Below are 21009 nucleotides of genomic sequence, written 5' to 3'. Positions count from 1 at the left end.
AACACTGATTCCAATTCAACCTGTTCAGTTGCAGGCTCTCAAATGTGCCAAATCTGTTAAAATTTCCTTCAGACTTCAACTGGCCAGCTTCAGAAAGGAGAGCTATGAACACACTTTAAGTAAAGATGCTAAAAGCTCAAATAGAAGAGTCCTTCTGAAGGAAGCACAGAAACTACATTCTTAAGTGCATTTATATGTCCACGTTAAAGGAAATGATATGGTAGGGAACAAGTCGTTTAATGTGTCTGTGCTGATGGTGGGAGTAATGCTTAGCAGAAAAATTGGGACAGTAGAAAGAAGACTCATAAAGAATAATTTTCAAATCAATGGCTTCTAGATTCATTCTTATCCACGTGGCAGGTACCCTTGGGAAACACTGACCTTACAACTTTGTAGGGGCTTTCATGTTTCATGGTTGGCCTAATGTAGGTGCAACATCAGCCTGTGCTGTTTCTAGGGAAGTTGTTTTCCTTCTGTTCCTCACACAACATTGACTTGCTCCTTGTGATCCAGGTATTCTAAGTGACCTGAAGTTATTAGAAGGAGAAGACATACTCTTCCATCTCTTCATGCTTTCCACTTGGAATACCATCCCTTCCTCACTTAGCATCCTGTGAACACACACATCACTCTAAGCCTGCTTGTGTCTTCTTGGTTGTTTTCCCTACTAGGTTATGACAGATTTCAACTGGTATGTTGTCACTCCTTTATCCTAGTAATAGCCTGGCACCCAGAAGGTGCTTAAAAATGTTTGTACATTCATTTGACAGATAACATTATGTTTTTATCTTGTACAACGTGATTTTTGAAATATATATATACACTGTTAAGTCTAGTGAATTAACAAATGCATTACTTCTACAGTTATTTTTGTGGTGATAGCACAAAACATTGACTATTACATAACATTAACTATAGTCATCTTGCTGTTCAACAGATCTCTTGAAATGTACTCCAGACTGTAATTATGTATCCTTTGACCAACATCTCCCCATCTCCACTTCCCCCTAACCACCCCATACCCACTATCATATCAAGTTGTTTAGATTCTGCATATGAGTGAGAACATGTAGTATTTGTCTTTCTATGTCTGACTTATTTTACTTAGTTATATTCTCCAGATTCATCCCTATTACTGCAAATGGCAGGATTTTATTCTTTTTTATGGGTGAATAGTGTTCCATTATGTATCTATATATTCATATATGTATATCACATTTTCTTTATCCATTCATCCACTGATGGACACTTAGGTTGATTCCATATCTTGGCTATTGTGAATAGTGCTACAAAAACATATGGGAGTGCAAATGTCTCTTCAACATATTGGTTTCTTTTCCTCTGGATATATACCCAGTAGTGGGATTGCTTAGATCATATGGTAGTTCTTTTAAAATTTTTTTTTGGGAAACTCCATACTTTTTTCCATAGTGGTTGTACTAATTTACATTCCCAACAACAGTATAAAAGGATCTGCTTTTCCCCACGTTTTTGCCAACACATTGTCTTTTGTCTTTTTGATTATGGCCTTCTAACTGGGGTGAGATGATATTTTATTGTGGGTTTGATTTGCATTTCCCTGATGATTAGTGATGTTGAGTATTATTTTGTATACCTGTTGCCCATTTGTATGTCTTCTTTAGAGAAATGTCCATGCAGATCTTTTGCCCATTTCTTTTTTTTTTTTTTTTTGAGTTATTTGAATTATTTACCGATTTTGGGTATTAACCCCTTGTTGGATGTGTAGTTTGCAAATATTTTCTCCCATTCTGTGGGTTGTTTCTTCACTCTGTTAATTGTTTCCTGTGATGTGCAGATGCTTTTTAGTTAGATGTAATTCTATTTGTCCATCACCACTTTTGTTGTCTGTGCTTTACAGGGCTTTCCATAAAATCCTTGCCTACACCAATGTCATGAAGCACTTTCCCTATGTTTTCTTCTAATTGTTTCACGGTTTTGGTCTTACATTTAAGTCTTTGTCAATTTTGAGTTGATTTTTGTATGTGGTTAGAGATAAGCGTCTAATTTCATTTTTATGTGCATGGTTATCCAGTTTTCCTGACACCATTTATTGAAGAAACTGTCCTTTTCTCAAGATGTGTTTTTGATACATATGTTGAAAATCAGTTGACTGTAAATGCATGGATTTATTTCTAGCCTCTGTATTCTGTTTCATTAGTCTATATGGCTGATTTATTCCAATACTATGCTGTTTTGGTTACTCCTTTGTGAAGTCAGTTGTGTAATGCCTCTAGCTTTGTTCAGTTCTTTTTGATCAAGATTGCTTTGACTATTCAGAGACTTTTATTGTTCTATACAAATTTCAGATGGTTTTTTCAACATAGAAAAATGTCTACTAACGTTTTTGAAATAAAAAATGTCTGTGAAGAATGCCATTGCTATTTTGATAAAGATTGGATTAAATCTGTAGATCTCTTTGGGAATTATAAACATTTTAAGAATATTAATTCTTTCAAACTGTGATTATGGGATATTTTTCCATTTATTTTGGTCTTCTTCAATTTTTCGTTAATGTTTTATGGTTTTCATTGTTGAGATATTTCACCTCCTTGGTTAAATTTACTCCTAGGCTGTTTTTTTTGGTGGCTACTGTAAATGGTATTTTTTCTTGATTTCTTTTTCAGATAGTTTGCTATTAATATATAGAAATGCTACTTTTTTTTTTTTTTTGAGACAAGATTTCACTTCTGTCACCCAGACTGGAGTGCAGTGGCACGATCTCAGCTCACTGCAACCTCTGCCTCCCTGGGCCCAGGTGATTCTCTTGCCTCATCCTCCCAAGTAGATGGGACTATGTTGTGTGCCACAACACCTGGCTAATTTTTGTATGTTTTGTAGAGATGGGGTTTCATCATGTTACCCAGGCTGTTCTCATACTCCTAGCCTCAACTGATCTGCCTGCCTCAGCCTCCTAAAGTGCTGGTATTACAGGTGTGATCCACCATGCCTTGCCAGATTTTTGTATGTTCATTTTATATCCTGTAACTTTTCTGAATTTATTAGTTCAAATGGTTTTTTTTGATGGAATCTTTAGAGTTTTCTATTAATGGGATCATATTGTCTGTGAACAGGGACAACTTAACCTCCTTCTTTCCAATTTGAATGCTTTTGATTTCTTTCTCTTGTTCTGGCTAGAACTTCCAGTATTATATTGAGTAGAAATGGTAAAAGTGGGCAGCTTCATCTTGTTCCAGACCTTAGGAGAAAAGCTTTCAACTTTTCCATGTTCAATATCATGTCAGCTGTGGGTTTGTCATACATTGCCTTTATTGTGTTGAAGTATGTTTCTTCTTTGAGAATATTTAGCATGAAGTGAAGTTGAATTTTCTCAAATTCTCTTCTTGCATCTATTGAAATAGTTATGTGATTTTTGTCTTTCATTCTGTTAATGTGGTGTATCATAGTTATTGAATTCCATTTAATCATGGTGAATGATTTTTTAAAAATATGCAATTGAATTTGCTTTGCTAGTATTTTGTTGAGGATTTTTGCATTTATGTTCATCAGAGATATTGGCCTATAGTTTTCTTTTTGGTTGTTGTGTCCTTGTCTGGTTTTGATATCAGGGTAATCCTCTCCTTGTTGAATTCGTTTGGAAGAATTCTTTTGTCTTTAGTTTTTTGAGAATAGTCGATAAAAATTGGTATTAGTTTTTCTTTAAGTGTTTCCTAGAATTTTCAGTAGTGAAGTCATTAGGTCCTGGGCTTTTCTTTGATAGGATATCTTTAATTACTCATTCAATCTTTTTCTTTGGTCAGACTTTCTATTTCTTCATAATTCAGTCTTTGTAGTTGCATATGTCCAGGAATTTATCCATTTCTTCCAGGTTTTCCAATTTGTTGACATATAATTGTTCATAATTGTTTCTTATGATAGATCCTTTGTATTCCTATGGTACCAGTTGCAATGGTTCCCTTTTCATCTCTGATTTTGAGTCTTCTATCTCTTTTTTAAAAGTTTCTTGATTGATTGAGTTATTCCTCTAGCCCACCAGCCAGTTTCATAAGGCTTGAGTATTCTTTACCCTCAAAGACTTTTTCTCACTGTGAGTGACACTAGTCTTTATCCAGCAAAAGTCCCTGGAGCTATTCTGAATGCTCCAGATTGTCTCTAGTTAGTTAGGGTATGATTGCTTTGTCAGAACAGGAGGACTTGCAGATAGACAGCCAAGTTTAGAGAAAGTACCCAGGGAAGTGGGGCCAGATACTTGGGTCCTGGTTTTGGTTTTGTTCCCACTTACTGTATGACTTTGAATAAGCTACATAAACTTTCTGTGCTTTACTTTCCAGATTCTGGTCTACCCTATCCTTATAATAAATCTCATAGTAAGTCAATGAAGCCATGTTCAAGTATTTGTGTCAAGTATTATGGTAGGAAATATGATAGATAAGATAAACGTATTTTAAGTGTTAAGGGGGATGTCATTTTTCTCTGGCCCTATGTAGAGGAAGTTTCATTTGGAAGAACTCATTAGAGAACCACTTCTGGCCTCTCCTTGATGCCCCATGTACTCTTCAGGGCAGAGGAGGGATTGCTGTCACTGGGAGAAGGGACAGGACATGCTCAGCCCAGTCCCTTCTTTTCTGAGCAAGTCTTACTGCAGGGGCATGAATTCTGGTGTGCCCTTCTGTATCCTACTCCTGGCTCCACTCCCAAGAGGCTGTCTTGTGGAAGAGGCCTGTGGTAGTTAGTGCTGCCCATGAGTGGGTGGCTACATTGGCCTGATTGAAGGGCAAAGGGAAGCCTTTTTGGTTACTGCTGGATAACAACACTGTTCAATTGCCTGCATCAATAATAAAGCCAGTATTTGATCAGAATCTGCTTGACTTCTCTTATTTCTCAATAGGAAGGGAAGAGAGAAATGTTATGCATAGATACTCTAAAACTTCAACAAAAGGATGTGTCACAGTTATAAAGCAAGCTTAGTAAGGAAGTGTGCTGTGGTCAAAACCATGTCAGGTTGGAATGACTGAGACCTCATTCCCAGTCCAACCTCTGATGCTCACTGGCTTTGCTGTCTTAACCAAGTCCAGTGGTTTTCCTGGCCCTCAGTTTCTTCAACTTTAAAATGCAGATGTTGGACTAGTTGATCTCTCATGTTTTTTAGCTCTAAAAGCTTATGAATCATGCCTATAATCCACCCAAAGAAGGTTCCAAATGGACTTGGAATCTTTCATCTCTTGGCAACTCACTGAGACTCTTAGTCAACTATTTAAAATCCATCTACTCTTTCTTCCTGAGTAAGAAACTCAGCTTTTACTGCCTGGTAACAAAGATTTATTCTTGGTTCCTCCTGAAGCTGGAACTCTTTCTTCTCTGTCCCACATGAAATGTGAAAATACTGGTTGAAGCCCCAGCAGCCATCACGAACCTCAAAATCATAGTAACAATGGAAATCATATACAAAAGTTGGTAGAAAGATAAAAGTTACCTAGGTTGTTGATGTGATGGTAGAGCTGCCACCCAAGCCCTAAATTGCTTGCCTCCAGATTTTTTTTATGTAAAAAAATTTAAAAAGTCATCATTATTTCTTGGTTTTGTTGGCAGTAGTTGAATTACATTTTTAAATGATACAACTAACTTGGGTTTCTTATAAATGATAAATCCTTCAACAGGATGGAGAGTGTAAACCTGAAGAATGGTATAGCACACGTAACTCATCTTTAGAACAGAAAGGTTTAATTCATATCCAGAAATATCTTTTTTGAAAGGTGAAAGAAAATGAACTTCTCCTTCACTTTGCGGCACTAGTGACATTGTAGAAACTGAAGATTCTCAGTTTCTATTGACCCCAGACATCAGTTAAATATTTCAACAACCCCATTCTGAATTTTTTTTAGGCATCTGTAATGGTTAACAACTGTGGATCTGAACAAAACCTGTTGGCCAAAAAATTCTTTCAGGCTGACAAAATATGCTAGTTCCTGCCAAACATAAAATAACACTTAGTCATTTTCAATGAGCACTATAAAGCTTTGCAGTCAGGACTTCATGTGTTTTACACCAATATGAAGTAATTAGTGATAGGAAAATAGATTCTGTATTCAGCTAGATCAAGCAAGTGACATTGCTTTTGAAGCGTCTCAAGACACTTTTACCAAGCTCCAGGATATAATAATGATAACACTTGCCCTGAAGAGTTCTGCAAATGTGTCTTCCACATTGCTCTCAGTGGGAACTATGGCATGGTGGAAAGGCATTTGGACTTGGAACTGGGAGTCCTGGACTGGAACTTCAGTTTTTCCAAGTAGCTCTACGACTCTGGGCAAGTGATTTAGCCTTCCTGAGCCTCTGTTTCCTTAACTTTACAACTGGGATATTAATATTTATCTCACAAAGCTAAAATAAGGTTTAAATATCTATATATGGGTAAAACACCTGGCATAGGGTCTAATGAAGAGGACATGCTATTTAATGAACATTATATTGAAACTGACATTTAAGACACCAGACTGGTTATCTGGTATTGGGAATTTCATCATAGAGCATTTGAAGTGTTGATTAGATACGTTAAAGTGCAGTCAGACTTCACTAAACATTCAATGTTCAAATAAATTAAACTCCCTTGCTGTTTGTAAGTAAAGGAAGTACCTGAGGGCGTTTGGGTGATGTGACCCAGTAAGGCTCTAGGGATAACTTGCTGACAGCTCCAATTTGGGTGTGTGTGGGCAATAGTGTGAAGGACAGAATTGGAATTAAATATAAAATATGACAAGCTTAATAAGGAGCAAGAAAGTATAATTCGTTTAGGGAAGAAAAGCCAGAGCCCGAGTCACCCAACATGGGAGGGCTGGCTCAGTGCAAACTAGTCGGGGAGAAGTCAGGAAGAAGTAGTTATTGACAGCAGTCACTCAGCGGGATGTGCATTAGTGCAGTCGGCCAGCGCAGCAGCAGGAAGTGCTCCGAAGCAGACCCCCTGCTTTGCAGCACAGGTAACAGCACTGCTTCTTGTTCCTACACGTAAATTTTTATGGAGTGCATGAAGAAGAAGTTCCAGATGAAAACAAAAGCTCCACAGGAATATTAAGCCCTTACATCACAGACTGCTCCTACCTGGGCACTCTTGTTTGATCCTCACGACCAGCTGTCCCCAGCCTTTTTGGCACCAGAGACTGGTTTTGTGAAACACAATTTTTCCATAGACTGGGGCGTAGGGAAGGGAAATGGTTTTGGGATGAAAGTATTCCACCTCTGATAATTAGGGATTAGATTCTCATAAGGAGAGTGCAACCTATATCTGTTGCATGCACAGTTCACAATACAGTTTGTGCTCCTATGAGTATCTAATGCTGCTGCTGCTCTGACAGGAGGTGGAGCTCAGGCGGGAATACTCGCTAGCCTGTCACTTACCTCCTACTGTGCAGCCCGGTTCCCTAACAGGCCATGGACTGGTATGGGTCCCTGTCCTGGAGCATGGGGACCCCTGCTCAAGACAACTCTTGTATGCAGCTCGAGAAGGTAGTTACCACCTTTTTAAGGGTGGGTAAATTGAGATATGGAGAAGGTAAATGGTGGACCATTTGAAGCTGAGACTAGAACCCAGTGGGAACTTGAGTGTCTTATGGAATTAAGATGTAATGTATGCAAAGCACTTAGCATGGTGCTTCAGATGGGCGCACACTCTATAAATGGTCATTATTGATGTTACTAAGAAAGAAAGATAGTCCCGGAGTTCTTCAGTTTGGTAACGAGGACATTCATGTGACTTAGCCATGCTCTTTAAGTATATGTGCAAGAAGCCAGCCAGTTGCTTTCCATCTTTTCTTTTTTTTCTTTTATTATTATTATTATTATTATTATTATTATACTTTAGGTTTTATGGTACATGTGCGCAATGTGCAGGTAAGTTGCATATGTATACATGTGCCATGCTGGTGCGCTGCACCCACCAACTCGTCATCTAGCATTAGGTATATCTCCCAATGCTATCCTTCCCCCCTCCCCCCACCCCACAACAGTCCCCGAAGTGTGATGTTCCCCTTCCTGTGTCCATGTGTTCTCATTGTTCAATTCCCACCTATGAGTGAGAATATGCGGTGTTTGGTTTTTTGTTCTTGCGATAGTTTACTGAGAATGATGATTTCCAATTTCATCCATGTCCCTACAAAGGACATGAACTCATCATTTTTTATGGCTGCATAGTATTCCATGGTGTATATGTGCCACATTTTCTTAATCCAGTCTATCATTGTTGGACATTTGGGTTGGTTCCAAGTCTTTGCTATTGCGAATAATGCGGCAATAAACATACGTGTGCATGTGTCTTTATAGCAGCATGATTTATAGTCCTTTGGGTATATACCCAGTAATGGGATGGCTGGGTCGAATGGAATTTCTAGTTCTAGATCCCTGAGGAATCGCCACACTGACTTCCACAAGGGTTGAACTAGTTTACAGTCCCACCAACAGTGTAAAAGTGTTCCTATTTCTCCACATCCTCTCCAGCACCTGTTGTTTCCTGACTTTTTAATGATTGCCATTCTAACTGGTGTGAGATGGTATCTCATTGTGGTTTTGATTTGCATTTCTCTGATGGCCAGTGATGGTGAGCATTTTTTCATGTGTTTTCTGGCTGCATAAATGTCTTCTTTTGAGAAGTGTCTGTTCATGTCCTTCGCTTTCCATCTTTTCTAAGCAAATGAGTTTCAGCCACATGTGAAATCTGTACATTCATTCTCAAGTGAGTTCTCTGCTTTAAAAAACATATTTATAGCCTCAGGATGCAAGCTCTGCAAAATCAGTCGATAAAATAATTAAATTAATGGCAGCAACAACACGTTCCAATAAAAGCCAACACAATATGTACTGTGGAAACAGCATGTTTCCATCACGCTCAGCTGAGATCAAGGACATTTTTAAAAGTGGGGCATTCTCATCTAACCCTTCACTTGCTCCTGCCCAGCTCCCCCAGCTCCTAGTGAATGTCATGGGACTTGCTGTCCTCCATATAAAGCGTCTGCCTTTTGGGGGAAGGAACGTGTCTCTTGGGAAACCATTAACAGGGATGCAGGTATTCCTCTTAAAGTGCTGGATTAGCAGTTAGGTCTCTGGGCCCTTTGTGGCCATAATTAACACCCGTGATCCCAAGGTGCAGACACTCAGCTGGAAGCATCAAACAGCAAGCCCAAGTCCCTGGGATTGTAATCCCATAAACTTGTCTGTTTGTATTGGTTCTGCTTATTCTCAGATTTCAAATCTCTGGACTCTGCAGCCCTCTGTGAACCTACAGGATTGATTCTTCTCTCCTACCTTACAGGTTTGCTCAGATTTTACCCCTTGCTTTCCTAGATCCGCAATGTCATGGAGATCAGCGCTTCACAAATGTTCATTCTCTGGGGAGATTGTTCAGAGTCTGATGCAGCGGACTGGTGGGGCCTGACACTCTGCATTTCCAACATGCTCCTAGGTGATGCTGATGCTGCTGGTTCATGGTACACACTTTCAGTTGCAAGGATCTGAAGTCCCCTGCTTGGAAAGAGAGCCTGTATCTTTGCCCTGAATCCTTGTGACCAGTTCAGAGGGCATGACACCAATGCTCCTATAAGACAGGCATATAGGAACAAAGTGACCAGAGTTAGATCAATACAAACTTTTCTAAGGCTTATTTTGCACTGAAGGAAGGGAAAGAATTGCCTACTTTGGGAAAGTTTTAAAATTCCCTCTGTCTCTTCCAATTAGGGTAAGTGTTGATCTTGGCTGATCTTGAGATGAACGCAGGGAAAGGAATGTCTCCTAGAAGTTTCTTTGAGCCTTCACTCTGTGGAACCCAGGAAACAATGGTTGATAGGACTAAATCCCCAATGGACGAATCATTGTTTGGTCCTCCTCAATCTCTTTTGATTTTAAAGCCAAATGGCAAAAATTTTAAACCACAGTAACATTTTTGAACAGTTTTGCACTCTCAAAGTAAGACTCCAGCAGAGGATACCTTCCATTTATACATGGACATCATTGGTACAATGACTTTCCCGTTTTACGTGCAATCAATGAGGCAAGAGAGTCTTCAAAGACCTTTTTCCACAACTGCATTTTCCCCCTGAAATATTCATTTAAGCAATTTAGCTACCTACCCCAGGCTCATGATGAATTTTTTAGATAATTGCTTTAATTCTCTGCTTCATTTTGCTAATGTAGAGCTGGCCTCTGCCTGTAGATTTATTGCCAGCTTCATGTTTTTCAGGGAACAAGAATTACTAAACAGTTGATTGTTTCATTGAGGTTACTGTGTGGAGGCACTGGAAACAGCTACATGTCTTCATGTCCTACGATGAGAATCTCTTTATCATGAGTCTGATGATTAGAGACAGTAGATACAACTTGCACGTGGGAATGTGTGGTGAGGGAGGGAAACCTACAAACTCACTGGATAAAAGAGCTTCACTGTGTGAAGCTCTAGATATTATTGTTCTTAAATATTGCATTTCCATCAGGCTGTCATGTTTAATTCTTCCAAAAAGCAATGAAATATATATGTCTGTTTTTCAATAATTTTCTAAACATGATATAAATGAATGTTTCCTTCAGTGTGACTTGATACCTAATAAATGTCCACTAAATACAGCCAAGCATCTTCACCGAAGTTGTTCTGACTCGGGACTGACTCTTCTTCATTCTATTTAGCTAGTATAATTTGATGTGACAGTAGCTGGAGGCACTGTGGATGGCAGCTGTGAAGAGGAGGAAAGCATGCAGAACCAGGACATGATTGATGCCTGAATGTGGCTTCGTGATAAGAGTTAATGATAAAAGGAATCTACATTGTAAAAATCTGGTTGCACCTTAGGTCCGTTAGTGAGATAAAGAAAGAAATATAAGTAAGCCTCAGGAACATCAAAAGCTGAAACACAAAGTAGGATTATGGGCAAAGGACAAGAGAGAAGCCATATATTTCAGAAATTGTTTTGGGGCTCTGCATATTGGCTGAACCACATATATCAAGCTTGATTTGATCTTATGCCAAAACATTCATGCAATGTAAGTGATGGGAAGTGAGCCAGCTTTACATTCATTCTCACTTTTCAAATGTACTTACCTCTTGAAATACATATCTGGAATTTCTGCAAAGGAAGAAGGAAGGGTTTCTAAGCCCCTAACCTTAACACTGTTTAAATGGCCACATTAAAAAAAAATTAACAAAGTCTTTAAGAGACCCTAAATCTCACTGAAAGCAACACCCTGTAGAAATTGTAGTCACTACTGATACCAACACAATGTTCTATTTTAAAGTTCCCAGCGTCCTTCGTTGAACTATTACTAAACCTAATAATTGGTGCCTACAATTTTTCTTTGACCTTCAGTGACTTCCACCCTTTGGGTATTGCAACACTAGCTGGTGAAGCTGAACTTTTCCAGGCTCTTAGACTCTTTGGTGCTAAGAAGGCAAAGCAGACATTTGGCTTCTAAAATATTCGGTAATGCCTCAAATATTTTCTAGATGTCTGGGCCTGGGCTGGAGTCTCTTAGAAGGATCCAACCTGACCCCATTATCTGAAGTACTTAATTTGAATGCCACTCAATACAGTATTGTGGCAAGCATTTCTTTTCTTATTTAAGGTTATTGATGAGCTGTGGTTTTTTACATGGGGCTGAAAAAGATGATTTGTTTGTCTGAAATTCTTTCTGCTACTACAGCCACCAGCAGCTGTTCCTTTGGAAGCAGATAGTGATATTGGACTTTGTTTGCAACTTTGCCTCTTGGACACCTTGTCTACATTGCAGCTTTTTGCTTTTATTCACTCAGTTGCTTAATCCAGAAAACTGGACACCATTCTTGACTTCTTCTTCTCCTTTGCATTGCATCTAATGGTCCATGTAGACAAGTGAGCCATTTCTTTCTCTTATCCTGTCCTAGTGATGTCATTTCCACTTTAGAAACCTGTCACCATTAGGATTGTTAAATTAAGTTTAGCCTAAAGCTGCCTCCTTACTTATTTTACATTTGGCCTAATGTTTTATCCTATGTAGTGAACTGTAACCTAACTAGATGTGTAAACAGACTGGAACCCACTTTTATGCCAATCATTGAGTTTTGGCTGATCAAGGACAGCCAACTGTTCAAACTGGGTTTGAATAAGGCCAATGACGAGCTGTAACCACCCAGCTGTTTCTGTATCTCACTTCCATTTTTTTTGTATGCTACTTGTCACTTTCTTTTGTCTGCCCATAAATTTTCTCATGAGGCAGGCTGGAGTTTCTCTGGACCTACTCTGGCTCAGGAGGCTGCCTGATTTGTGAATTGATCTTTGCTCAGTTAAACTCTGTTAAATTTAATTTGTCTGAAGTTTTTCTTTTGTTTTCCTTTTTTGGGACAGAGTCTCACTCTGTAGCCCATGCTGGAGTGCGGTGGCACGATCTCGGCTCACTGCAACCTCCGCCTCCCGGGTTCAAGCAATTCTCCTGCCTCAGCCTACCGAGTAGCTGGGATTATAGGTGCCTGCCACCACACCTGGCTAATTTTTTGTATTTTAGTAGAGATGGGGTTTCACCATGTTGCCCAGGGTGGTCTTGAACTCCTGAGCTCAAGCAATCTGCCTGCCTCAGCCTCCCAAAGTGTTGGGGTTACAGGCATGAGCCACTGCACCTGGCCTGAAGTTTTTCTTTTAATGGGATGAAGCCCAATCTTCTTAGCTCTGACTCTCCAGCTTCGTTTGTTCTCACTTTCCTCCCTCTGTGCATTCCTGCCCTGCTGAGCTAATCTCAGTGTCTCAAACATGCTATGCTCTTTCTTACTTTCAGGTCTTCATTTGTGTTGTTCCTTTTGCCCGCAACTTCTCCTTTTTCCTCCCTTGGCTAATTTGTCTACATCCTCTAGGTCTTGGTCTAGGTGATTCTTTTGCCTTGAGGCTTGCGTCCACACTTCCCTAACACACAAACATGCCTGTATCACACAGCTACAGTAAGAGACACAGATCAGCTCTCCCCTGGGTTCATCTGAATCTTATGCCATTGTCTCATCCACTGTGTCATTCTGCAGATTCAAAGAAGTATAGCTTTGGTTTTTGTCCCCTAGGGAGCTTGCATGAGGAGGATGGAGAAACATTTGCTTGTCTAAATCCTGGCAAGGCCTGTCTTCTGTTTTATTGTCTTGTACGTCAATGGTCATGCTCTCATTCCTTCAAATATGATTTAACAAGTTCCTGCTATCTTTTCTTCTGCTTTGCTCTTTCTTGTGGTAACTGTGTTTGTCCATTCTCATGCTGCTAATGCAATATACCTGAGACTGGGTCATTTACAAAGAAAAAGAGTTTTCATGGACTCATAGCTCCACATGGCTGTGGATGCCTCACAATCATGGCAGAAAGTGAAGGAGGAGCAAAGGCACATCTTACATGGCAGCAGGCAAGAGAGAGAGTATGCAGGAGAACTACCCTTTATAAAACCATCAGATCTCATGAAACTTATATCACAAGATCAGCATGGGAAAACCCACCCCCATGATTCAATTACCTCCTACTTGGGTCCGTCCCATGACGTGGGGATTATGGGAACTACAATTCAAGATGACATTTGGGTGAGAACACAGCCAAACTACAGGCAAACCATATCAGTAACTTCAGTTTCTAACATATTGGAAAGGATGGCATTCACAGAACTTCCCTTTGCTCTATAGATCAAATGATAAGTAACCAGGCCCTCGAGGCTGTAATAGCTGAACCCTTCATAATTTAAGTTTGCTTTGTGAATATGGATATTATGACTCATATGTGTAGCTGATAACTCAGGTCTATTGCTGGGCCATGGCAACTGGATAGGTTAGTGTTTCCTAAACCAATATCCCAAGAAATAGATATCTCAAGCAATATTTAATTTTAAAAAACCTCTTTTGATCAAATATATTTGGCTGGAATAGTATAACTACCTTTATACCTTTCTAGGAGATATTTCTAGCATGGGAATTCTTCTAGAATAGAAATTGGCTTAACAAAAATCTTAAGTGTTTTCCCCACGATGAAACAGCTGGTCAGTGACAAAGCTGATAAAAGCACTCAGGTGTTCTGTGACTATCACTGCAGCTGTTTATAAAGATAAGGCCACTATAGCCCTGAATCTTCTTGGCTAAAGATTACAGAAGTTTGGAAGATGCAGTCACCCTTCCAGACCACAGGTGTCAAAGGCAGGAGAGACAGACCCTGTGACATCCTGAGCCAATCCCTTAAAACATAATAGTCCAGTGAACAGAGGAGGATCATCTGGGAGCCAGTCTCTGGGAAAATGACTCTCGATACCAAATCAAGTTTTTTGGCTAAGACTCCATTTCAAAATAGAATTACTTTGCGTTTTCTTCAGCTGTGTTCTCAAAGTAATCACATTTTAAAAGAAGACACAATCATCCCAGCACCCATCTCATAGGATAAAACATTGAGATTTGAAGATCCGTTTCCATCCCCCATCACCCATTATGACCATTGCACACATGGCCGACAGATGCCATGTATTAATCAATGACATCTTGAAGGATGGTTTCTGTTACCAATCATCTCCCTTCCTGAGTTCCAGGACAGCACAATACTTTGAAACACCGTGAACTCCAGCCAATTTGATGATCTAGTACATGAAGGTAATAAATCAAAGGGTAGGTGCTTCTAACCGTAATAAAATATGGGCCTGGCTGTTTATAGATATCACAATAAACATTGGGAGATATTAAAAATTATCAAAAACAGTTCAGCAAATGTTGCCACAATGACTAGCAATTTAGTTAAATATCTCTAGCCAAAAAAAGATTGAGAACCTCAAAGAGAAGGGATTTATAGAGTCTAGTAAGAGCAGTTATATATTTGCTGTCAAGGTTAGGATGCTCTACTCTGAGGCTGTGGGGTTTGTGGTGAAATGAAAGCTGTTGGCTTGATAGAACACAGGGATAGGGAATTATGCCCAAAGGTAGGACAGATATGCACATATACTGTACCTAAGGAGGTGAAAAATTTGCTTTCACTTAACATTTATTATATTTCCACTGTACCCTAGATTCCGGGAGAAACATACAAGATAAATGGGGTAGAGACTTTGCCCTCAAAGAATTTATTTCTGGTAGAGGCGAGACCACATGCACGTAATAAAGGCAGGCAGTAAGAGGTATTAGAGGGAAGTGTGGGCTGTGCAAGTTTAGAGATGGGAGCACTTACTTTCTTTTGGAAGGGAAGGTGTCTCTCATAAAAGAGAAGGCAGTTTGGAGAATGGGTGAGTTTTGATTTGTGGGGGTGGGAAGAAGGGCATTCCAGATGGGGTAAATGAAACCGCCTTTGCAAAATTATAATTAAGGAAATTATGACAGTGAAAGAAATCAGACCTAACTGACTCCATCTTGGTTCTAACCTTTACACTGTCCCTGTTCATTCCTGGGTATAGGCTGAACTAACTTTGGGAAGGAATTCTGTTCATGGTTTGATTCTGAAACAAAATTGATAACAGCCCCTTCCCCAAAAGACCCCTTCTTTCCTGAGAACCAGTCTGCCTTTGCATTAGAAATTACAGTTTAGGGGTCATGCAGCCTATGGCTGCAAGAGTCTGAACCTCCCCAAATTGCTCCTGGGGATACCATCACTATTGTAAAACCTAAGATCAGTGCCTGAGATATTTTGCAGACCTTGCACTGGATGGATCAGCTGACACCACCAAGATGGGTAATCTGGCTCATCCAGCTCTGCCATCCCACCCAGGAACAGAAGATGGCAAGAAAAACTCATTTTGACCCCCTATGAGTCCATCTCCAACCTGACCAATCAGCACTCCCCACTTCCTAAGCTCCTACCCGCCAAATTATCTTTAAAAACTCTGATCCCTGAATGCTCGGGGAGACTGATTTGAGTAATAAAACTCTGGTCTTCCACACAGCTGGCTCTGCGTGAATTACTCTTCCTCTATTGCAATTCTCCTGTCTTGATAAATTGGCTCTGTCTAGGCAGTGGGCAAGGTGAACCCATTGGGCAGTCACAAAAATCTGTGGACATGGAAATGTGCAAGCATGAGCTGGCTGCAAATTCAACAAAATCTTAAAAATCATTTGCAGTGGCATAAAACTTAAAATGCTTAGGGATAAATTTAACAAAAGATGGGCAGAATTGCTTTATTGAAAACTATAAAATGTTGCTGTTCATGAATTGGGAATCTCAATATTGTTGACAGCATCAGTTTTCCCTAAATTGATCTATGGATGAAACACAAGTCCAATCAAAATATAGCATTTTGGGGTCAGACATTGACAAGCTGATTCTAAAATTTATATGGAACTGCAAAGGACCTAAAATTGTCCAAAAAATCTTGCAAAATAATAAAGTTGGAGGACTTGCACTATTTGATTTCAAGACTGAAAAACTATGGTAATGAAGACATTACAACGATGGCATAAAATAGATGATGAAATAGAATACGTCTAGAAAGAGCCTCAAATTTATGGTCCATTGATTTTGACAAAGGTGTCAATGCACTTCATGGAGAAAGGTGTAGGAACAAATGGATAAACTGAATAAATTGATGAGAAAATTGAAGAAGGTGGCAACAGAGGCTCAGAGAAGTTAAATGAATTACTCAAAATCACACAGCTGAGCCACAACTCCTAAATCGGAAGTTTGGATTGGTCTGTATGGCTCACAATGCTTCCCTTGACAGTATTTGGTACATTTGTCTTTATTTTGTATATAATGTAGCCTGAAGCTATGTGACTAGGTAAGTTTTACGTTGTGTTTCTGGGACCTATTTGACTACAAAGGAATATTGAGATTTAACAATGGGTATTCCCCTAGAATGGTACACATCTAGCTAGCCCCATGAGCTATAGTCTAATTTAATCAAAAGCCCCAAAAATGGGACCTCTCCCAAGTGTTGTCTTTACCTAGCACAATCTTAATGCCATTAGTAAGTATCTTTTTTTTTGAGTCTTTTACTTCTATCATGAAGCTCCTTAAATTAGCAATTAAAAACATCTGTCAACAAACTGTCCACTTTTCCTACTTTGATAATTAATCAATTACAGCAGGGTAAAAGTAGAGTTGAACATTAAGGTAGATGGAAAAGGATTGACTGAGAGTTTCAGGCCAGAAAGCACTAGCGTCTGAGCATTGCAGAGTTTTATGTTTTCTGAGAGGCTGAGTCCATCGGAGATCTTTATTTTCTTAATCTGGCTTGAATACCTTTTGATAATACTTCTTAAAAAGTCTTAGGTAGAAACCCATGTAAATTTGGCAGAGCATGGGAGAAGAAAATATCGATAAAAGATGTTTGTGGAAGCAGAACTGGATGTGTTAGGCAGAGAGGTTTTAAAAAACAGCACGAAGTGTAGAGCCATAGGTTTGATAGGTTTGTGTCTTACATCTGCCTGGACATAGATTCTGACATGGCAGAAGAATACTGTGTGCAGCTCTCTTGTGTGGGTTGGGACATTTCCCAGTACTATGGGATTATAGTCATATATCGCTTAACAAAGAAAATGCTTTCTGAGAAATGCATCATTGGGCAATTGCATCATCGTGCAAACATTATAGAGTGTACTTACACAAACCTAGATGGTGTAGCATACTACACACCTGGCCTATATAGTGTAGCCTATTGCTCCTAGGCTACAAACTTATACAGCAGGTTACTGTACCGAATGCTATAAGCAATTGTAACACAATAGTAAGTATTTGTGTATCTAAACACAGAAAAGTATGGTAAAAATATGGTATTATAATCTTATGAGACAATCAGCATATGCAGTCCATTGTTGATGAAAGATTTTTATGTGAGGCATGATTGTATATAATATTTGCAGTGCCAATTTTATAGAAAAATACTATACTAGATACAAGAAAGAATTTTGAGATCTCTATATCCAACCAAACACATCATATAGATGAAGCAACTAAGGCCTATATAAATTAATCAACTTGGTCAGGCTACTGCAGTCAGTAAATATTCCAGGGCTGGAGTCCAGATCTTATATGCTGAGGACAATACTGCAATCATTATATCATGTCACCGACAACTTCAATGTCTTCCCTTCAGCACACAGGCAGTTTTAATGATGCTGTAATGGAATGTTAAATGGGACTTTTCTGGTCTTGGATTTTTAGCTGAGAATAACACATTCTAAAGAGAAGTCCCATTGGTAGAGCTTGCTAATAGGTGGCTAAGAGGATGGTGACAGCCCTGCAGCCACCTCCAGCTATGTGGTGGAAGAGCTGCTGTGCAGCCTTTTCTACACAGAAAACAGCAATGCCTGGATACCTCAGCACCACCCCACAAAGACCCTTCATCCTCTGTCCTTTGACTCCTCCGGCTCCAATGCTGGAAGAGCCCCAGTAGCTTCCTAGTGAGGGAAATCACAGAGGGAGGAGAAAAATAATTCCTACTTCATGTTTCTGAAGTTGAATAAACTCTGAGCTGTGGAGGAAGTGACAAGCTAGAGATGGGATCACAAATTAAATTTTAATATCTAATGATAGAATATTCATTCATCTTTATTGATGAATGCCTAGAGAAAATTATGCGTTCTTTCCATATGAAGGTGGGGAAGGCTTAAAGAGAATGAAAGAGAAGTGCAAGTGCCTGTTGGTTCTAGTTAACTCAATGAAACAATAAAACTTTTAAATCTGACATCACTTAAAGGTTGACTGAAACTGGGGCAATCTCTGAAGTTTCTGATTCTCTGTTTTAAGTTTTTATTTGATTATTATTTTTAGTTTCTGGGGAAAGTGTATTTTTAGCCTTAAGAAAATGTAATGATTGCACAAATTCTTTTTAGCTCTGGTAATTTGTTTGGCAGCCTTTCTATATATGTGAATATAGATGGTGGGAACATAGCTTTCTGAATTGTTCTCTTTTCCATTCTATAACAGGCTTTCAAATACATTATTGTTCTTTCTCCAAATAGAAGTGGGTCATCATTTCCCCCTAAATTGTTTCCTCAAAAAGTTGAAGTCTTTTCCATGAACTATGCAGATCGGGCTATCAGCCTCAGGCATAAAATCAAAGATCTTTGCTCCTTTTTTTTTATTTTTTCTTTTAAAATTCCACAAAGGCTCTACATGTTTAGAAAGCTAGGATTCAGGTCCAAGCTTTGCTACCTAAGGCTCTGGCCTGCTTCCTTGCTGTGCAGGACATTTATAAACTACATTTCTACCTTCCTGTCTGAATAATTTCAATTTGCCCATCCAGATTCATTTTCTACCTTCCTTTCTGTTCTAAGAGGCTGGATTGTTCAAGCCACATCAACTGGTTCCTTTAATCTCTGGCTTCTGGTTGAGTTTGGCCAATAGGGAGTTCCAGCAAGAGATTAAAGGGAGAGAGGGAAGAGTGAGATGGAGGGGTTTATTTTCATGCTTCTTTCCAAATGCAGTCACAAATAGTGGGCTGCCTCCCTTCACTGGGGGCACAGTTATGTCTGTGATGCTCTCTGCGTATTCAAGAACCACTCTTTCCTTTTCCCCATTCAGGCCTAGAGGTGTTGATGTATCATAGGACTATAATTAGTCCTGGTGACTATACCGTCCTTAGTGGACTCCTATACCTGCCCATGCTTTCTAAATTGTCCCTACATTATATTTTCAAAATACCCAACTTGAGGTCATGTTTTTCCCCTCTTGAGACTCTCAACCCTGGGGAATACAGGTTTGTTTGTTTTACATTTCTTCATGAGAGACACAACAGCATCTATTTCAATCCTCCAATGACCTCTGTTGTCATTTACTTTGAAACTTTTTTTTTTTTTGAGACAGAGTTTTGTTTTGTCGCCCAGGCTGTGTGAGCACAGTGGCACGATCTCGGCTCACTCCAACTTCCACCTCCTGGGTTCAAGAAATTCTCATGCCTCAGCCTCCAGAGTAGCTGGGATTACAGGTGCCTGTCACCACTCCATGCTGGTTTTTTTTTTTTTGAGGGGTGTGTGTGAGTGTGTGTGGTACAGACTGGGTTTCACCATGTTGCCCAGGCTTGTCCTGAACTCCTGAGCTCAGGCAATCCGCCCATCTTGGCCTCCCAAAGTGCTAGGATTACAGGCATGAGCCACTGCGTCTGGCCTAGTTTGAAACTTTCTTGGACTCTTCTGTGTCTCTACATGGCTTTCTATATTATTTTATTGTAGACCTTTGAGTGTGAACCATTACAGAGCAATGATTTATATTTCATTCTTTCTTCATTTTTAGAGATGGGGCCTCACTGTGTTGCCCAGGCTAGTCTTGAACTCCTGAGCTCAGTGATCCCCTTGCCTCAGCCTCTCAAGTAACTGGGATTATGGGTGGTAGCCACTGTGCCGGGCTTAATGATTTATATTCTCTTAGTACCTTCTAGACCATGAATCCTTCCAGTCCAGAAACATCTATGTGTCCCCATCACTTTGTAAAGAGCTTTTATCAGACCATTTCCAATATTCCAACATATACATTTATTGAAGTGTTTACTGGAACAGACCTGATAAAATGCACACAAAGATGAAATGAAAATGGGCATCATTAGTTGCTTACTATGTTCTGCTATAGCAGTTTTAGTTTTAATGGGAATCAGTATATCATATCAATCAATAATCTCATCTGATGAACCAATTATGTCAATATTATGGAATTTAGTGCTCCAGAAATAAGCCTTCTAGTGACATAGTGTGAAGAAAGGAAATTGTATCAAGGTCAATGTTTGTTCCAATATTGTGCCAGTATCATTTTACATTGCAGAGTGGAAATGAACTCTGTGGCCACAGAGGAGGCCCAGGTTCAGGTCTCAGTTTTTTTACTTATGATCTAATTGGCTTTGGGAAAATGATCTGTGTTCCACAGAGTTATTTTGAAAACATGAAAGTAGTGAGGTTTTTTTTATTCTTCTTCTTCTTCTCCAGAAACAGATTCGTTGCTCAACGAATGTTATTCACTTGGTGTATATTAGTTTATTTTCTCTTCTATTCTCTCAAACCAAATCATAAAAGCTAAGAAATGTTACCCAAAGCAACAAAAAGAATCAGTGCAACTAAAAATACCATGCGAGCCAGTAGTCATAGCAGTAAAATCAAAACTAGCTCCATGT

Source organism: Pongo abelii, chromosome 8 (genome assembly GCF_028885655.2).
Source record: "Pongo abelii isolate AG06213 chromosome 8, NHGRI_mPonAbe1-v2.0_pri, whole genome shotgun sequence".
NCBI classification, from domain to species: domain Eukaryota; kingdom Metazoa; phylum Chordata; class Mammalia; order Primates; family Hominidae; genus Pongo; species Pongo abelii.
The sequence above is the reverse complement of the archived record's forward strand: the minus strand, read 5'-3'. Positions refer to the sequence as shown.